This window comes from Apus apus, chromosome 1 (genome assembly GCF_020740795.1).
Source record: "Apus apus isolate bApuApu2 chromosome 1, bApuApu2.pri.cur, whole genome shotgun sequence".
Lineage (NCBI taxonomy): Eukaryota > Metazoa > Chordata > Aves > Apodiformes > Apodidae > Apus > Apus apus.
In genome coordinates, this window is record NC_067282.1 from 100,366,321 (window position 1) to 100,382,813 (window position 16,493).

At 43.0% G+C, this 16,493-nt stretch overlaps 1 protein-coding gene across 9 annotated transcripts in view; it reads left to right on the forward strand.

Moving 5' to 3' along the window:
* The window catches only part of AGPAT3 (1-acylglycerol-3-phosphate O-acyltransferase 3), a 92,133-nt gene that overhangs the window by 23,516 nt on the left and 52,124 nt on the right, over positions 1 to 16,493 (forward strand). For 2 of the 9 annotated variants that reach the window (XM_051617336.1, XM_051617326.1), the window contains exon 1: positions 13,826 to 13,945. The exons of 4 other annotated variants lie outside the window; for them this stretch is intronic. The gene's annotated coding sequence lies outside the window, so the exon portion shown is untranslated. Of the gene's footprint in view, positions 1 to 12,420; positions 12,518 to 12,654; positions 12,675 to 13,825; positions 13,946 to 16,493 lie in introns of those variants that run through there. 3 more of the 9 variants (XM_051617317.1, XM_051617354.1, XM_051617385.1) reach the window with 3 other exon arrangements.

Sequence of the window (16,493 nt, forward strand, 5' to 3'; positions counted from 1 at the left end):
TATTCAAAGTACTGATGATATATTTTACATAAGCTCTTGTCCCACATAATTACTCCCGTGCAGGGATGTATTTGCATAAAGTTTGTCATAAAAAAGTGAAATTATCCAGAACATGTCCACCTGATGATGGCTTTGACCTACCTCCCTTTGAATCAACACACTTGGATGGCAACTTGGTTTGGTGAGATTAACAAGCAGTGGGTTCTTCTCTTACCTGCTGTTTGGTCTGCCTGTGGTCTGGAATTCACTTTCCAGCATGTTGAAGGAAGCTTTCCTAAGGATGCCAGATTTCTGCAAGTGTGAGCTCAAGTACCAGTTCCTCCAATTCTTCTGTCTTGAATTTTCCATTTTTGGGTTGCTGTCAGACAGCAGGGTGGAGCTATTGCTTGGTGGCATGATCCTGAGCATCCATATGGAAGTTGCAGTGCCCATATGTGGCTTCAGCTATTCAGATGTTGTGACTCCATGGCTCACTTGAGTGGAGGAAGAAATGGAACTGCTGCTTTTGGATGCCGTTACCTGCAGCAGCCTCTCCTGGAGATGGTTTTACATATGTGGCCTGATCAGGAAAGATAGCTGCACAGGACAAGGGTAGCTGCTGGTGGAAGCACAACCTCCTCGAGCTGAATGGCAGCTTGGTGCTGGTCCAGGGAAGCACAAGGATGTAATAGTTCCCCTCTGCTTCTGCCTGGAAAAATGCTGTGTATCACTGCACCTGATTCATTGCTTCTCAGAATGGTGTCTACTTTTGATGTAAAGAGCTGCTTGGCAGTATGCTGAAGGGCATTAGTGCAGCAGTGGCTGAAAGAGTGTCTTGAGATCACTAGTAAAGCTATGAGCCTGGAGCCTTCCTTTTGCCAGCCAGGCTTCCTGATGTGTCATTAGAGAATGAGCCTTAAATCTTTTTGGAATTTGGCAGGTGACTATAGGGTGAATATTCGTGGCAAGGCTTGAGATTGTCCATGAGGGGAGTGAGAAAGGTGGGAGCCTCATTTAGCAGAAGTGCAGAAAACTCTGCGACACCCTGAAGAAACAGGAAGACTGCTTCTGCAAATTGCAGCAAGTCCATTGGACTGTGTAGTGGCCCTTCCTAGGGCTTTGTGCTCCTGTTTCAGTCTGATAGTGTTGTAGAAAACACTTAAGAGTTTCACTTTGTATTTCATAATATGAAGGGTTGCTGAGGGAAGTCAACAGTGCGGACTTTAAGCCAGTGGACCTCAAGTCGCTGCAAAAATTTTCTTCACATTAATGCATGTTCCATGAGATACAGGTGTAGGTATATCACAAGCTCGTAAGTTCTGGATGCACATGATTGATACTATGCTTGAGAGAACTGCATGGATATGGATTTCCCTTGATTTTTTTGCCATGTGATAATGTTTTCTGTCTTGCTGTTACTTGCATATACAGAAGCAAAAGCCCTGGGTTTTGCTGTTCCAGCATTTTGGAGTTGAAAATCCCATGGATTTCCTAAGGGAGTGTGCTTATTCCTTATGTGCTGTAGGATGTACTTGGCTGGGGGTGATGATCTTGGCCAAGAACACTGCACCAAAATGTCTTCCACATGATGGGCTGCTCCTGCCTCAAATTCAGCAGCTGTTTCCTCATATTGCTATCTTCTGCAGTGCTGTCCTCTGCCAGTTTTCTCTCCCTAAGGAGAATGCACACTGGAGAGCTGATTCATCAGCCCAGTGATTAGCTGTGCTCAAATTAGTCCTTTCCCCAGGCTTCACAGTATTGTCCAAACATGAACAGGAGTGGATGATACTATGGCATTAGTGTACAGCTCTGGTCAGGATTTATCCTTGGCGTTTCTGAGGGTCCTGTTATCCCATTTAGAGATGGAGCCGTTTCTGTCCCTTTTTGCAGGCAACTGCCAGATCTGCTCAGTCTGTTCCCTACATTCACCTTTTTTGATTTCTTTTTTCCCTGTCCCCCAGTTTGGCTGTTCCTTGTCTGCTACTAAAACCACTACAAGAGAAGTTAACTGCCCAATAAATAATTTTCCCCCCTTTTGTTCTGCAGCTGTTTCTTCCCTCTTTGGGGAGCAAACACTGCCGTCCACCAGAGGATTTACATCTAGGTGGTGATAATGTGTGTGTGAGATCTGGTATCTCTCAACTTTCAGTGCCTGATAAATGCTCTTGATTGGGAGGATAGGCCAGTGTGCATATCTAGTACATGAGCTGGAAAAGCACAGAAACAAGAGAGGAAATTACTGAAAAATTATTTCTCTCTCTAGAAATAAGGGTAAAGATTTGGTCGTGTCCGTCCTCCCTCCCCCCCATTAAGCTACTGCTCCTCACATACCTCTGGTTTAGGGAGGCCTTAAAATCCCACGTCAGGATGAGCCTGGATGTGAGGAAACATTCTCTCTGTCCCGTGATATCTCCGTTTTGTAGGATATAGGTATCCCTCCAGAATCGTGGAAGACAGTAAGGGTCAGAGCAGTAGACCTCTTCCATGCATGTCTGTAGCAGAGTCCTTGTGTGGGAGCCTGGTGATGGTTCCTGGCAAGTCAAAAAGGGACCACGTTTGGCAAGTAGTAGGTTGATCAGCAGAGCACTCGGTGATGTTTCTTGCCAGAGTTCTCTGACTGCTGTAGCACCCAAGCTGAGAATTCTGTAAAAAAAATTTTCAAAAAAATATGTTGGCTTGCTCCCTGACCTATTTTGGACCAAGCTCAGCCTTCTGGCCTTTCTTTTAGCAGCATGGGTCTAGCCGTAGAATAGTGCCTGGAGCAGCAGTGGCTGCATTGCTGGGCAGGGTGTGTGCCCAAATGGAATCTTACCCCTACCTTAAACTCTTTTTGTGGCTTGTGAATCAGCAGAAAACCCACTGAAGAAGAAATAGGGCTTCTACAGCAATTTCCCCTGAGCCTGTGAGATTTAGATCCCTAGAGTCTGATTAATACTAGCTCTGTGTTTGATAACTTCTGTGTTTTCTTAGTGTCATGTTTGGAGGAGAAACGGGGGAATGCACCCATGTGAAATGTTCAGACTCAGGATATTGCTTAAACTGGAAATCAAAGGAATATGTGGTATGCTTTTCTGTCCTTATCAGTTGTTCAAATAAATGGGCTAGTCCCTATTTTTTCTAGTAGCTGTGGTGATCATAGCCACAATAGCAAAGGTGCATATTGTAAGGAAGGGGAGATTGAAAAGGTCCCTGTCCATCAGCTACTTGAAGCAAAAGCTTATCAAGGCAAACAAAAACTCCAGGCAGCAAAACTGTACTGCAGTATGGCATGTAATACTCGTAGTGCTTTTTAGCAGAAGTCATCTCTTCCCTGCAGTGCTGGTGTTGGGCTTTGGCTGGGACTTCAGAGCTGCTCTCTGTGGGATTCTTCTCTACATGAGAGAGGAGCTCCTTGCCAGGGGAGTCATGCTTGGTCGTGTCTGCGTTAGCTGCATGTGCAGTGCAACAAGAGTGGGCCAGCATGAGATTTCAGTTTTACATGCTTTGTCCACTTAATATTCTTTGAATTTGAGTTAACCTACTCCATAGACTGACCACCTTCCCTATGCATGGGCTGCAGAGCTCTCTGAAAGAAAACTGTCCCACTAACCTCTGCTCTTTGGACTGTTGCTTCAGGAGTGTCAATATGTCCTCTTTACTGTTTTGCAGGGATAATGCTAGCATGTCACTGCCCTGTCAGTAGTGTCTATGTAAGACTCCTGTGGAAATAAACTTCATTTCTCTTCCTGCTCACCGGATACTTTTGCCTGAATCCTTTCTTGGCTCTTGAGATGAGTGATGTCAGGGAGATGGATGTTTTTGTACCATCAGCTGTTCCAGGAGCACACCCAAAAGACCAGACTCTTGCCTTCCTGGACATCCTGTTATTTTGGGAAGAAGGCAGAAGTAAGATCTTTCTCTGAAGTTGTGCAGCTGCTTTTTCACTGGCCCTGGTGGAGAAGCTTGGCCCAGTAGGATGCAATTGCTCTTGAGACATGAAATGACCAGTAACAGGCACAGAGCTTTTGTTTGTGAAGAGGCACAGTCAAGGTTGCCTGCCATCAGCTGGTACAGCATCTCTGCTGTCTCCAAATGAAATTTTAGCAGCTCATACCTTGTGCAAAAGAGTGACTAGCATTTGTAAAGTCTCGTGACCCTCAGTTCCTGCCACTACTGGTGAGCTGATGTGGGGTGAGCAAGTCCATTCTGGGTGTAGTTATGATCAAGGTTTCCAAGGCTGTCTTCCAAACCTTTTACCTCCGTGTAGTGGGAGTTATCACCAAGGTAATCTGGGCCTTTACCCTCTGTGGATCGCTAGGGAATGTGAGCAGTATTGATTTCAGCTCGGTGTCTGGCCAAGGACTGCTGTTAAATAAACAGTGGGGGCAGCCCTTTGTTAGTCCTGCTGACTTCAGACCATGGGAGGGTACCTCCAGGCCATGGCCTCCTATCTTGCCTTACTGAGGTGGAACGTGGTGCCTTGTTCTACCTGCACAAGAGGTGTGACACACATATATCCGGTGTAGTCTGAGGCACAGTTGGCTGCTGTGGACACTGAGGATTTGGGTGAACCTTTCCTGAGGCTGTCATTTCAGCCTCCTGTTTCTGCTTCAAAAAGTTGGAGCAGCCAGCATGGGACTCGTTTAGGACACTTATTACAGAGGACAACTACCAAAATCAGTGTCTGGGAACAGATAGAATAGAATGGGGAGGCAAAGGTACATGCCGTGACTTACTAGTGTGTAACGTGTTTGTGCAGAATAAAAAAGCAAGAGATTCCCAATGGACTTGGGATCTGCTTAACCTGCCCTCCCCTTGTTTGCATGCCTGTGCATGCACATGTGTGTGCACTCTGTTCCTGGTGGCATTCAAATCAACCACTCCAGTTTTGTCCTTTTTGATTAGTCTTGACAGTACTTTTGCCGGGCCTCCAACCCTTTGGGTCTTCTTTGTCCATGTTTGTGTCTGTGACTGCTTTCATGTTCCTTTGAGGAGACCTCATCTGACAGAGCGATTTGCCGTTCAGTGGAAGGGGAGTGGGCTTGAGGGGTGGTGTCTCTCTGCTTTGCTGGGGTGAGGAAAGGAAGGCAAGTTTGGTAAGATCTGTATTAGCTGCTGCCATCTCAAGGGAAGAGATTGGTGAGGGAAAGCAGTGGTGCCTAGAGTTTTTAGGATGAGAATAGCCAAGAAATATAGCAAACCACACAGTGTCCCATATTGCAAATGTGCCTTTTAGGAATTAGGCCAGGACTATTTTTCTCATAATGAGAACAGCAAAGACCTGTTCTAGAGTTGTGATAACAGAAGTTGTCTTGTCAGCCATCACTAAATGGAGCTTGTTGTTTTCTTGGCCCAGCTTCAGTACTTAGGTAGAAGCTCTGTGTGTTGGGGGGGGATGCATCAGCTGTCACTGGGGCTGACAGCCTCCCCCCTCACTCCTGCACTGCTGCATCTACTGGTGTCTGTGATTATGAGATGGGGGCTCTGAATGGAGATGAAGGACTTTGCAGGAGGTGTGTCTTCACTAGGCACTCTGTCCATCTGACATTGAACTGATCCATACCCCTTGGTTTGGCCTGCTGTAAGTCTCTTTGCCGGCTCAGGGTCTCTTTCCTTTCTTCTCTCCTCCTCCCCTCTTAAGTACTCCCTCAGACTAGGGGTGCTACAGTGGATTGGCCTGCTGATGTGTACCCCTACCTGCTGAAACTTCAGGATAAGATGCCTGTGGTTGTTGAAGAGAGGCTGTCTTTGCCTCTGAGACCTCCTCTGCATCAGAGGACTCTATAGAAGAGAGAAAGACAAACTGTTTTCATCTTTCCTGTATGGCTGTATGAATATAATGTAGGGCTCCGACTACTTTACCCAGGTTTGTAAAGACAGATTTCTGCAGTATAGTGGGAGTAGCAGAAGGAGGTGGAAGGCAGTAAAAGTTGGTATACTCATTTTTCTTCCTCCTGTAAGGGACAGGTGAAGTTGAGCTCTGAACAGGATATCCTGCTGTTGTCCCAAAAGCAGGATCTGTCACCTGGTGTGGAAGAAGCCAGTCCACACAGCCAAGATACTTGCTTTAATATCCAGTTCTGCACAGAACACGGAGCAGGGTGGTGTTCCACAAAGTGAGCTTGGTTTCCCAAAATGCATGTGCTACTTTTATACCCCAAAATGTGAGAAAGAACTTTATCTCTAACATCGTTCTATTAGCTGACACACAGTTGGTCAGCTAATTCCTCGCTTTCATTTAAAGTTAGCAATGTTCAAGAATTTGACTACACATGCTCAAAGAGAGAGGGGCTTTTGTTAGTAGGGGTCCCTCTAGCCTGTGGGTGTGTATTTTAGTATGCTAGTAGCTCAGTATATTAATACAGTGATTTCAATTACTCAATTTGTTTTTCCCAGTGCTCAAGGCTATAAACCAAGATAAGCTGTGGGGAGTGTTCCTTCCCATCCCTTTAATCTGTCTTGCAGGTGTCCTGCAGGCCTGTCTCAAGGCTGGGCTGTTGACTACATAGGGCATATATTTTTCTAGTTGGAATCTGCTTTTGTCTAGTTCTTACTGTTTCACTGGTATCTAGGCCCTGTTTTTTATTCTGTGTGCCTCTTAATGTTCTCTTTAATGTGATTTTTTTTTTTCCCCAAATGAGATTTTTTTCCCCAAATTTTACTTATCTCATTTAACAATTGACATCACTACCATGTGTGCTAAGAACCTCTCTGCTGTGGTCAGTGCTGTAGCACAGGGATCTGTCCTGCAACCTGCTCAAATTGGCAGCAGGGTAAGGCATAGCCTGCACTGAAGGGAGAACTAGTTGGGAATATCTGATGGCCTTTTAGGGGCATCCCATCAGTAACTGTTGTGAATCAGCTCTGTGCCACACAGCAGCCCACCTGGGTCAAGGGGCCATCTAGGCTTGTGTGCCTGAGGGTTGTGGTGCTACGCTGGGGAAGGAGAGGGCCATAGTCAGGGCCTTTGTGGGCTGCATTAGCAGAATGTGCTGTGTCCAGGTGTGCTTGGTCAGCAGGACTGGGCAGCGCTCTTGTATAGGGCAAGGAATGGAGGGGTGCTTTCTAGTTCAGTTGCTTGCCATGCAATGAGCAGTAGCAGTCTTCTGCCCTTGTGTAATTGCTTTTAAAGGCATGACAGCCTTCCCAGTCAGACTGCTGATGTTTGGATCTCTGCAGACCCGTGATGTGTGCTGTAATTCAGCCTGAAGACTTGCGCGCACATCCTTCTTTCTAGCAACAGGTATAGAAAAGGAACACGCTTACCTGGGTTGGGATCAGAGTTGTTAAGGTAGGAGGTTGCTGCTGTTGGCCATGGGAGAAATGGACAAAGGGAAGGGTCCTTTCCCTGAACATCGATGTTTCCTCATAGGAGTTACCTGTAGGGTCTGGGCATGGGAAGCATAGAGACTGTGCTGTCTTACACTATCTACTGGGTGTTGACCCTGTCCCCAGCAAGTGCACACACATCCTGTAATAGGGGGTAGGGTTGTTATGTGCCCAAATATCAGTTTGAAGATGTGTGTAGCAAGGGTATGCCTGCCATGTTGCCCCCGTATTCTGTGGCCTTTTAAGGACCTTTAGCATCACAAGTCTTTTTGCACTTGCAAGTCAGCAGTCTTGCTTCTTGGTTGATTGGCCTCTTCTTGCCACTGGAGAAGCCTTGTCCCCCCCTTTCAGCTTTGCTTGTTGAGTGGAGGTGTTTCCACATGAACTTCAGGTGCCACTTTGCTTTTGTGAGCATGAAGGAGATTGATCTTTGCTATGGGAAAGGACATTTGGAAGGAGCACAATACAAAATAAAGCTGAAAGTAGAGGTGGCATTCAGGAGTGGTGAGGAAGGCAACAGAAAGCAGGGCAGGTGTTTAGGAAAGAGAAACAGCATGGAGGCAAGAGTTGCCTCAGTGGAAGGCAAAGTGGATCACGAACTGAGAGCTGGTGGTTAGCATCAAATGCAAAAGTACGTTACTTACAAAATTACAAAGGGTGCTACTTAGCCCTCTGTTTAATGTGTTATATTCCAGGTATTGTATACATTCATTACAGTTGAAGAGTCTGCGGCTGCTTGGGACATGCTGGAGAGCTTTGCAGAGGTGCAGGCTGCCCATTGCTTTGGAAACTTGTGTCACCAGTGGAGTTTAGAATGACACTCTAGATGGATCTTCTGATTCGGTTTCATCCAAAGGGAATCTGGCAGGTGCGCACAGAATCATCCTGTGATTCAAGTCGCAGAAGCAATAGGACATCCCCTTCAAAAGCCAACTAGTGCTGTGGATTAATGTGCTATTTTAGAACTCAATCTGTGGCTTCCTTGGTGCTGTTCCTGTGATGTTCCTTTGATGCTGACTATGGCTAGGATTCAGAGGTGTTCTTGCTAGACTTTTCTTGCTGCTTTTTCCAGTGTCTCACAATAGAGGCAGGTGCTGAAGATCTTGCTGGAATCTTAATTACTCTGAAAGAAGATATTTTTGTACATTATGTGCTCTTGATTGCAGCAGGGCTGTCCTGGGAGTGACCTTCCACGTTGTTTGTTTGGATGTGTCCTTGTGAGTCTTGTGTTTGTGGCCCATGGTAAGGAGCCAGCTCTTACCTGCAGGATGTCTGCGTGGGTCTGCTCAGAGGAGCCAGGCAAACAGCTCTGGTCCTGGGTCCTGTGTGAGTGACTCTCTGTAATTACAAATGAGTTACACATAGCTGCATATTGGCCTTTCAGTACACAGCTTCTGTGTGGTCAGTTTTGACACCTGAGAACTACCAAAAGCCACAAAACAGCTTAATTTAAGCATTCAATAATGTAGCAGAAGGGAAGACTGCCAGAGGCAAAACCCAGTTCATTCACAATTCATGTTCCTGGACAGAATTTTCTTGACATGCTTATTCTGGAATTAAATCCATTTTGAAAAAGGGATTATCCCATTCACAGAAGGTAGACAAATGTGTCATATGAACTTAATGGCTTTTAATCCAGGAAATAATATATCAGATATGCTGTCTGTTCTCCCACAGATGTACTTCTTTTACACAAACCCTAACTTTGTTTCCATTGCAGTATGTGGGCTTTGTTTTTAATAACCAGAGAGAGTAGACAGCATTTGGTTTCTGTCTGTCACAGTTTTTGAATGTTTTTGTTGCCTTACGCTGAGGTACTTTGCAATGATAAAGTATTTTTTAATAGTAGGGGAGGAGCTGACAATAGTGAGAGAATTTCCATTTTTTGTGAATTGTATGTGGCTAAGAGGAAAGTATTCTTGAATTCAAGCTGGCTGTTTCCTTGTCTTTAGTGTTCTACAGAAGAATAAAGTGAAACCATATCTCAATAGGAAAATATTTTAATCAGAAGGAGAAAAATTAGTTCAGAACTAAATAGAAGTTAGGTGGGTTTGCTCAGTTAAAAGCATTCAGCTTGTTTTAAAATTGTATAAAATTAACCTGAAGTCTTGCTGCCTTCCATAGTGCTATAGTGCTGCAGTGCAAAGTCTTCAAAGACAAATATGCAAGGGTCAGTCTGAGATAGAGGTAATTTAAGCACGTCACTTTTTAACTTGGAAAGCCTATAATTTTTTTTTGTCTTATCTTGTGGCAAGTTGCAGACTCACATGATTTGCACTGTATGAAAGTAATAATAACCTGCCACTGACCAAACATACTAATTTGATATCAGTTTGTAACCCTGAGATGTTTCTGGTATGGTTTCGTACTTTGAAATCCCTCAACTGTCTGTTGTTTACCCTGGGATTGGAGAGCTGTCACTATGTAGGTAGTGCCAGTTGCAAAAATACTTGGGAAGGTTCGGCTGAGTGATGAGAGATGTCTGTCTTGTAGGTAGGGAATATCTGGAAGGAAGAGAGAGTCCTTCAGGGTCAGAGAGAGAAGTTTCAAGTTTATATATGCAAAGATAAATATTTTACCGTTATCTTCCCACATACTCCTTCATTTGCTGTTTTGATGAGTATGTTCAGGGATCTAGCTTGAATCAAAAATCTAAAATATCTGTGGGTAGGTAACAGGTAACTTTCTAGAGCAGGAAATTCAAATACTATTTGCTTCAATATACAAGTTATCTTTCAGTTTTTGTGGTTCTAAGACCCTGTCTTAAATGGCTTTATTTCCTCTTCCATTTTTAATGGAAGTTTACTACAATTAGGAGAAGCTTCCTTGACACAGTTCTGCTTTACCTATCTGGCGTATCTCTTCCTGCAGAAATAACCCACACCTTTGATAATCTGTATCCTGTCCTTGAAAATTAATTTTCAGATAATTTGCACAAGACCAGAGGTTATTGGGATAGAGTCAACACATTGGAGGTAATGAGACAGGAATCTTCAGGGCAAGAAGGTGGCAGCTATAAGGAAAGAGAATAAAGGAAGAGATAAGCAGTTTTTTATTGTGTGATTATTTGTATGACCTGCTGCTGACTTGAGGTTTCGTCGAATTATGATGCGTCCTGGGTTGGGGGTGGTGGGTTTGTTTTGGTTTTTAACAGCTAATCCGCAAAAAGTATTGAATTTTTTGAGGGTTTAACAATTAGAAATACTTCAAGGTGGCAGTTTTTAATTATTAGGCTGAATCGTAGAATGCTTAAGGCTGTAAGGGACCTTAAAGATCATCAGTTTCCAAAGGCACAAAGCCTCATCCAACCTGGCCTTGAAACACCTCCAGGGAGGGGGCTTCTACAGCCTCCCTGGGCAACCTATAGCAGTGACTTACTATGCCCATGGTGATGAATTTCTTCCTAATATCTAATATAAATCTCCCCTCTTTCAGTTTAAAACCATTATCCCTTGTCCTATCACTGCACTGGTGACTTTACGTACTGGAAGGCCACTATAAGATCTCCCCGAAGCCTTCTTTTCTCCAGGCTGAATAGCCCCAACTCAAGTGTTGCATCTAAGCAGAATGACAAAAAGCTTTTGCTGAGGGGTTTGCTTTCTGGGTTGTTGTTGGGGGTTTTTTTTGGTGTATTTTTTTTTCTTTTTTTTTTCTTTAAGCACTTATTTGAAGCTGAGGAGATACTACATTCCTAACCCTTATATGGTGGAATGGGTGACATGATGTACTTATTGCAGTGTTCATGTAGCTAAGATTCATAAAGCAGACTTTTCAGTAGAATATATTTTCTGGTAATGCTTCATCAGAGATTGTGCCTTTTTTAGGTAGACATAAAGGAATACATACAGAACAACTCAGGTGCTAAAAATATCCACTTGCATTGACGTCTACTCTTTTTTTTTTCCCTGTAAAAGAGACCTTTAGGATATTCAGCAAGATGCTTGGTATCTGTTCTGAATCATTTTGGCTGAAGTGATTTTGAGGGAGAGACAAGTCAGCTGATCTTAGAAAATAGCTTGTCTTGGTTTGATTAAAGAGGGCAGTGTGGGAATAGAGCAGATGCCAAGGAAGAGACTTGATGTGGGTAATGGCATGAGAAGTTTGTTTAATTACTTCAGCTGTAGAAGCTGGGCATTTGCAATCTCAGAGATTAGTTGACTGCTCAGCTCTTTTGTCTGTGGGGAAAAAAAAAAAGCAAACACAAAAAATCCCCAAAAAACAACAACAAACAAAAACTAAATCAGACTGTAAGATACATAATGGATCTCACTGAAAAGATGGTCCCTTGATAGGAAAGCTGCTTGCACTGAATGGCTTCAGTTACAGTCCAGGATATAGTAATTCTGGCATACTTTTAAGTGTGAGATGAGGGAATTAATCTTCCAAAAGATCTCTCATCTTAGAAGCTGAGCTTTTCTGAGTGGGAGAATGATTTGTTTGAAATGGATTTTGAAGTAATTCTCAATTTGCAGATGATCGTGCGCATACTTGGCCTCTTGATTGCTTTCCGAATACTCCTTTGAGATCTGTGGTGTGAGAATGAACTGGTGAATGAGTTAACACATTTAAATCAATTTACAGTTAGACTGTTACTTTAGTGCCCTATCATACGGAACTTCAAAGTTTATTAATTCAGTGCCACACTCCTTTATTTACAAACTGTGCACATATTTCAGTATCCAGAAACGCTGAGGTCAGCCCAAGCAAGTGCATGCTACCCACTGTCAGGTGCTGTCAGAAGTGGATTGTGTGATGCAGGGGGAGAAAGGAGTCTGGGCTTTTTGGCATCTCACAGGTTGTGCAGCATCAGGCAACTGCTGGTTTATGGCAATTGGAGCAGCCCATACCTGCAACCCAGCAAGCATTTCAACCCTTTCCCAGCTGTAGCCTCCCCTTCTCCACAGATGAGCCAGGAGCACATTGTGTTGCCTTGCTGGTGGTGTTGCTGCAGTTGCTTCTCCCTTTGAACTTAATAACAGGTCATATGTAAATAGCAATTTAGACATAAAAATAGCTGGCACCTGCTTCAATCACAGTGGCCAGGGGTGAGCTAGGGCCTGGCTGCCAGCCCTGGTGTCTGCATGAACAAGAGCAGTCTGGTTAGATTTACCCTGCCTGTTACAGGTGGAGCAGCCCCAGCCACAGGCAAGAGGTGGACAACCCCCTTGGCAGGGTCTGGACTCCTGCAGGATTAATAAAACACCCATTCTCTGTCACCCTTTGATCGCAAGTATTTTCTGGCTCCTCAGCCATGTGCTCTTTTCTTTGACTTGGTGTTTCTTCCTTTGTTTTCTTTTCTTTTTTTGGTTTTGTTTTGTTTTGTTTTCTCTCTGCTATTAACTTCTAACTTAGCGGTTCACTCTCTTGCTGTATTTGACCAAGACCAAGTAAGGACAATGAAAAGATAATGTATCTTGTTAGGAATTACATTATTGTTTTAGATTACAGTAAGCTCTAGCTTCATTAGGTTTCTGGAAATCTATTATTTATGTGTATTTCTGATTAATTAAAACCATCTTAAGAGCATTAAAAAAAACCAACTTGTGTAAACAAAGGAAAAATGATATTAGTTCAAAGGTCCAGTGCACAGGTTCTCCTGCAGGTGATAAGCTAGACCTTCTCTGCCTTGGCAGTCAGCTCAGAAGTTTTGTTGTTGTTTGTGTGTTTTGTTCTGGTATTTTTTCCCCTATTATTCTGTTGCTGGCCACTGTTGCTTGGAAAGGATTATGTTGAAGATCTGTAATTTTTTTGACATCCTGAAGAGCTGCTGAGTCAAAAATCATCACCTTATTCACTGCAAAATGGATTTACTCATAACAAAAAAGTTTATTTATTTTTTTTTTCCTCAGGATATAGGACCATTCTTTCCTTGTTTTCGCTTCTGAAGGAGATAGGACAGCAAATGTGGCTAGTTTCACTTACCTGTACAGATTTTACCTGCAGCGTGTCAGAATTTTAAAGTTTTCCTTAAAATGCTTTTACTTTCTTAATGCAGAATCCTAAGGGGTTTAAAGGGCTTTATAACAGACTTGATTTCTAAAATGCTATTCACGTTCATTGAAGTACTTAACTAGATTGACATTCTACTTAATTTCACTTGTATCTTCGTTTGAATTATGAATAGTGAATAAACAGAAATATGTATAGTTTGTTTAGTCTAACCCAGGGGGAGTAAAATAACTACCAAGGAGGAGGATCCCTCAGCTGCAAATACCTGCCATGCTGGTTTGTGCCCAGTGCTAGGATGTGACTATCTCATGGGGGTTGCGGGTGCTAACACTGACAGCAGTAAGTGTTTTGTGAACAGCTTGAAAGCTTGAAGGATCTCCAAGATCAAGGCAGAGGATGAGTTGGGCAGCAGTGAGGCGAATGAGGGCCAGTGTTGGAGCATATTTTTAGCCAAGCATGCTTGACTCATGACTCCATTGGCAGCCTTTTGCTAAAAGGGACTTAATGTGGACTGGGAAGGGGCGTGTATGGGGAAGCTGAAGGGGATGACGTGAGCCTGGCATGTTGGGCACAATGCAGGTTGCTGGCAGTTTTAATCCTGATGTGACTAATGCTGCACCTACAGGATTTTGTTTTGGAGCCTTACAGATTTGATGCTGGTAAAGGAAATTTCTGCCAAAGATTTGTTGCAATTCTCAAATCCCACAAGGTAACTCCTTCTAATTATTAACTTCTCTGTGAATTCCTAAGAAAACTATTAGCTTGGAGTAACTGAAAAGTCTGCTTGTGATGATCAGAGGATGAAAGTTAATGAACAATTGTTCCTTGTTAGTGGGTAATTATGAAGAATTGAGTTTTGGGATTTTTTTTTTTTCCTGACTGAAGGCCATTTAAAGACCTACATCTGTAAAAGTCATCTATATATCTGTTGCACAACAAAAAAACAGTCAGAACAATGGGAGAAAAAGCTTGCACAGCCCAGCTGTACTTCCCCCAGTGTGCAATGTGGGGACCTTCTGTCCCAGGGTTTGGGGCAGAGCACAAAATGAAGGTGTCAGAGGAGCACCATAGTGAAACATGCCTTTATGAAGGTCAGCCAGAGGAAATCAGCAGAGGGTGTTTGCAATTGTTTGGTGTTTTTGTAAGACTTGGAAAGTGAAGGAAGGAGGGGATTAGGAAATTAAGCTTATCCCTTACCCTGCAGATTATTCCAGTGTAGGTTTTCCACACTCACTTTGCAGCAGATCTCTCTGTAATGTTTAGGCACCGATTACAGTACCTAGCTGTCCTTGTTTCTGTGAAGGCAGTTCTTTAAGTAGCACTGTGTTATACTGTGGCCCTAAACGTTTTCCATAATGGGCAAATTCTAAGCAAAAGAATATTCCAGTGTTTAAAAAACACTGAACATGACAGGCTTATATTGCATCTTGTGATAGGAAGAATTGTGCTTACAATTAGTAGACATTTAGTAAAAAAGAAAATTAAGTTCTTTTTCAGAGCCTGCTTCTTCCCAAAAGCCAATTTAGGCAATTTTTCATAAAGCATGGATGAGCTTGCATCAACATTCAAGATTTATTAAAAATTTAAATTTCATTGATAAACCCAACAAAAAACCCAAGCACTACAGAAGTCTTGCCTGAACTTGCTCTTATTCCCTTCTTACACTTACTAGTTTATTCTGGCCTTTTACCTAGGCCTGTAGTTGTTAAGTCATGGCAAAAGCTCAGAGGTACCTAGTCTCCAAGAAACTGCAGATAAATTATGAAATTTCTTGTGAGTGAAACTGTCTGGACTGTAACTGGGGTAACATTTCTGAGAACAGGACACATCTCAGTTCAAAGATGTTCTGCCTGAGTTTTTTAGGGCAGCTGTGGCTTTCCCAGTTTGCCATTTTGTATGGTCATGGTTTCCTTTCCTGTATGTCACATGGGAAGCTAGGAGTGAGATGAAAGCTTTCCAGCTAAGCACTATAGTATTATGTAGACATCAAGGTTAACTTACTGAGGACTTACCCTGTTTCCAGTGTCAAGAAGTCTTACAATCTATTTAACCAAGAATAATTAAACCTTTTCAAATTGGACGAAGTTTGTCTATCAAGTCTTGCTGCAGTGATTTCAAACATCAGTTGCTGTTACAGATATGCTCTTCTAGTAATATCTTCCAGATATTACCAGCCATTGGCACTGCAGAAAGGACTATATGGAGGTAAGCCCCAGCAAGCAGTTCACGGCTGGAAAATCCTTGAGATTGTTGCTGCCTTAAGAAAAGAGGAAAGAAGAAAAGGGGGCGGGGGGGGGGAAGGAGTGAAAAAAAAGGGGAAAACAAAAAACCAAGGCAAGAACCCACCTTCATCAGGGGTTTAAACTAACACATTGAGTTGTGAATTGGAGCAACTAAGGTACAGTCTGTGAAGGTGTTCAGCTATGAAGCAGTGATCCCTAGCAGAGGGCTGGGATGGACAAGAGAGGGCAGCAACGTTTTAGGCTGCCAAGGCTGAACGTGCAGGAGAATGTTTATTCCATCAGAGCCCTGGCTCTAGCTTCCTGACGGAAGGCTATGGACAGGGTTAGATGCACCTGGTCTGCTGGTACTCAAGCTCACTCAGTTAGTGAACAGAGAACTTTGCAGAGTTATGAGGCCACAGATACATTCATCAGCTTCATTCTTGCTTATGTATTCTCTGTATTACAAAGAGAAGCTCAATACTGAAGGGTTTGGTTGCAAGGTGCAATGGAAAATTAAATGCTTTGTTTACTGCAGAAGTGTAATTTCCATCCTTATAAGTGGGAGAGTGTCTGTCACTGGTCCATCTAGGTCAGTAGTCTGGCTTGTAATAGATGCCTTACAAAAGGATTTACAGTCAACACAATGACTGGTATTTGCTTTGTCATATCCTTCTAATTTCAATTTAATTAATAATTCCAGTTCCTCTCTTTTCAGTCTACTTACACCACCTCTAACAGCCATAGCAAGAAGGCTCAGTTCAATTGTGCATTATGAGGGGAGGGAACCACGTCTGATTGTTGAAAACCCTTCATGATTTATTGTTAATTCTCCTAGTTTTTTACTACTATGAGAAAGTTAGCTTGTGATTAAAATAATAATATCAAGCTTTTTTGTTTTTCTTGATTTATTTTTGTTTCTTTGGTTGATTTGGGGTTTTTTTGTGGTTTTTTTTTCTTTGTGTTTTCTTTTTTTCTTTTGTGGCTTTTTTTTGTGTGTGTGTTTTTGTTTTTTCAAACTGCCATTTCTTTGTC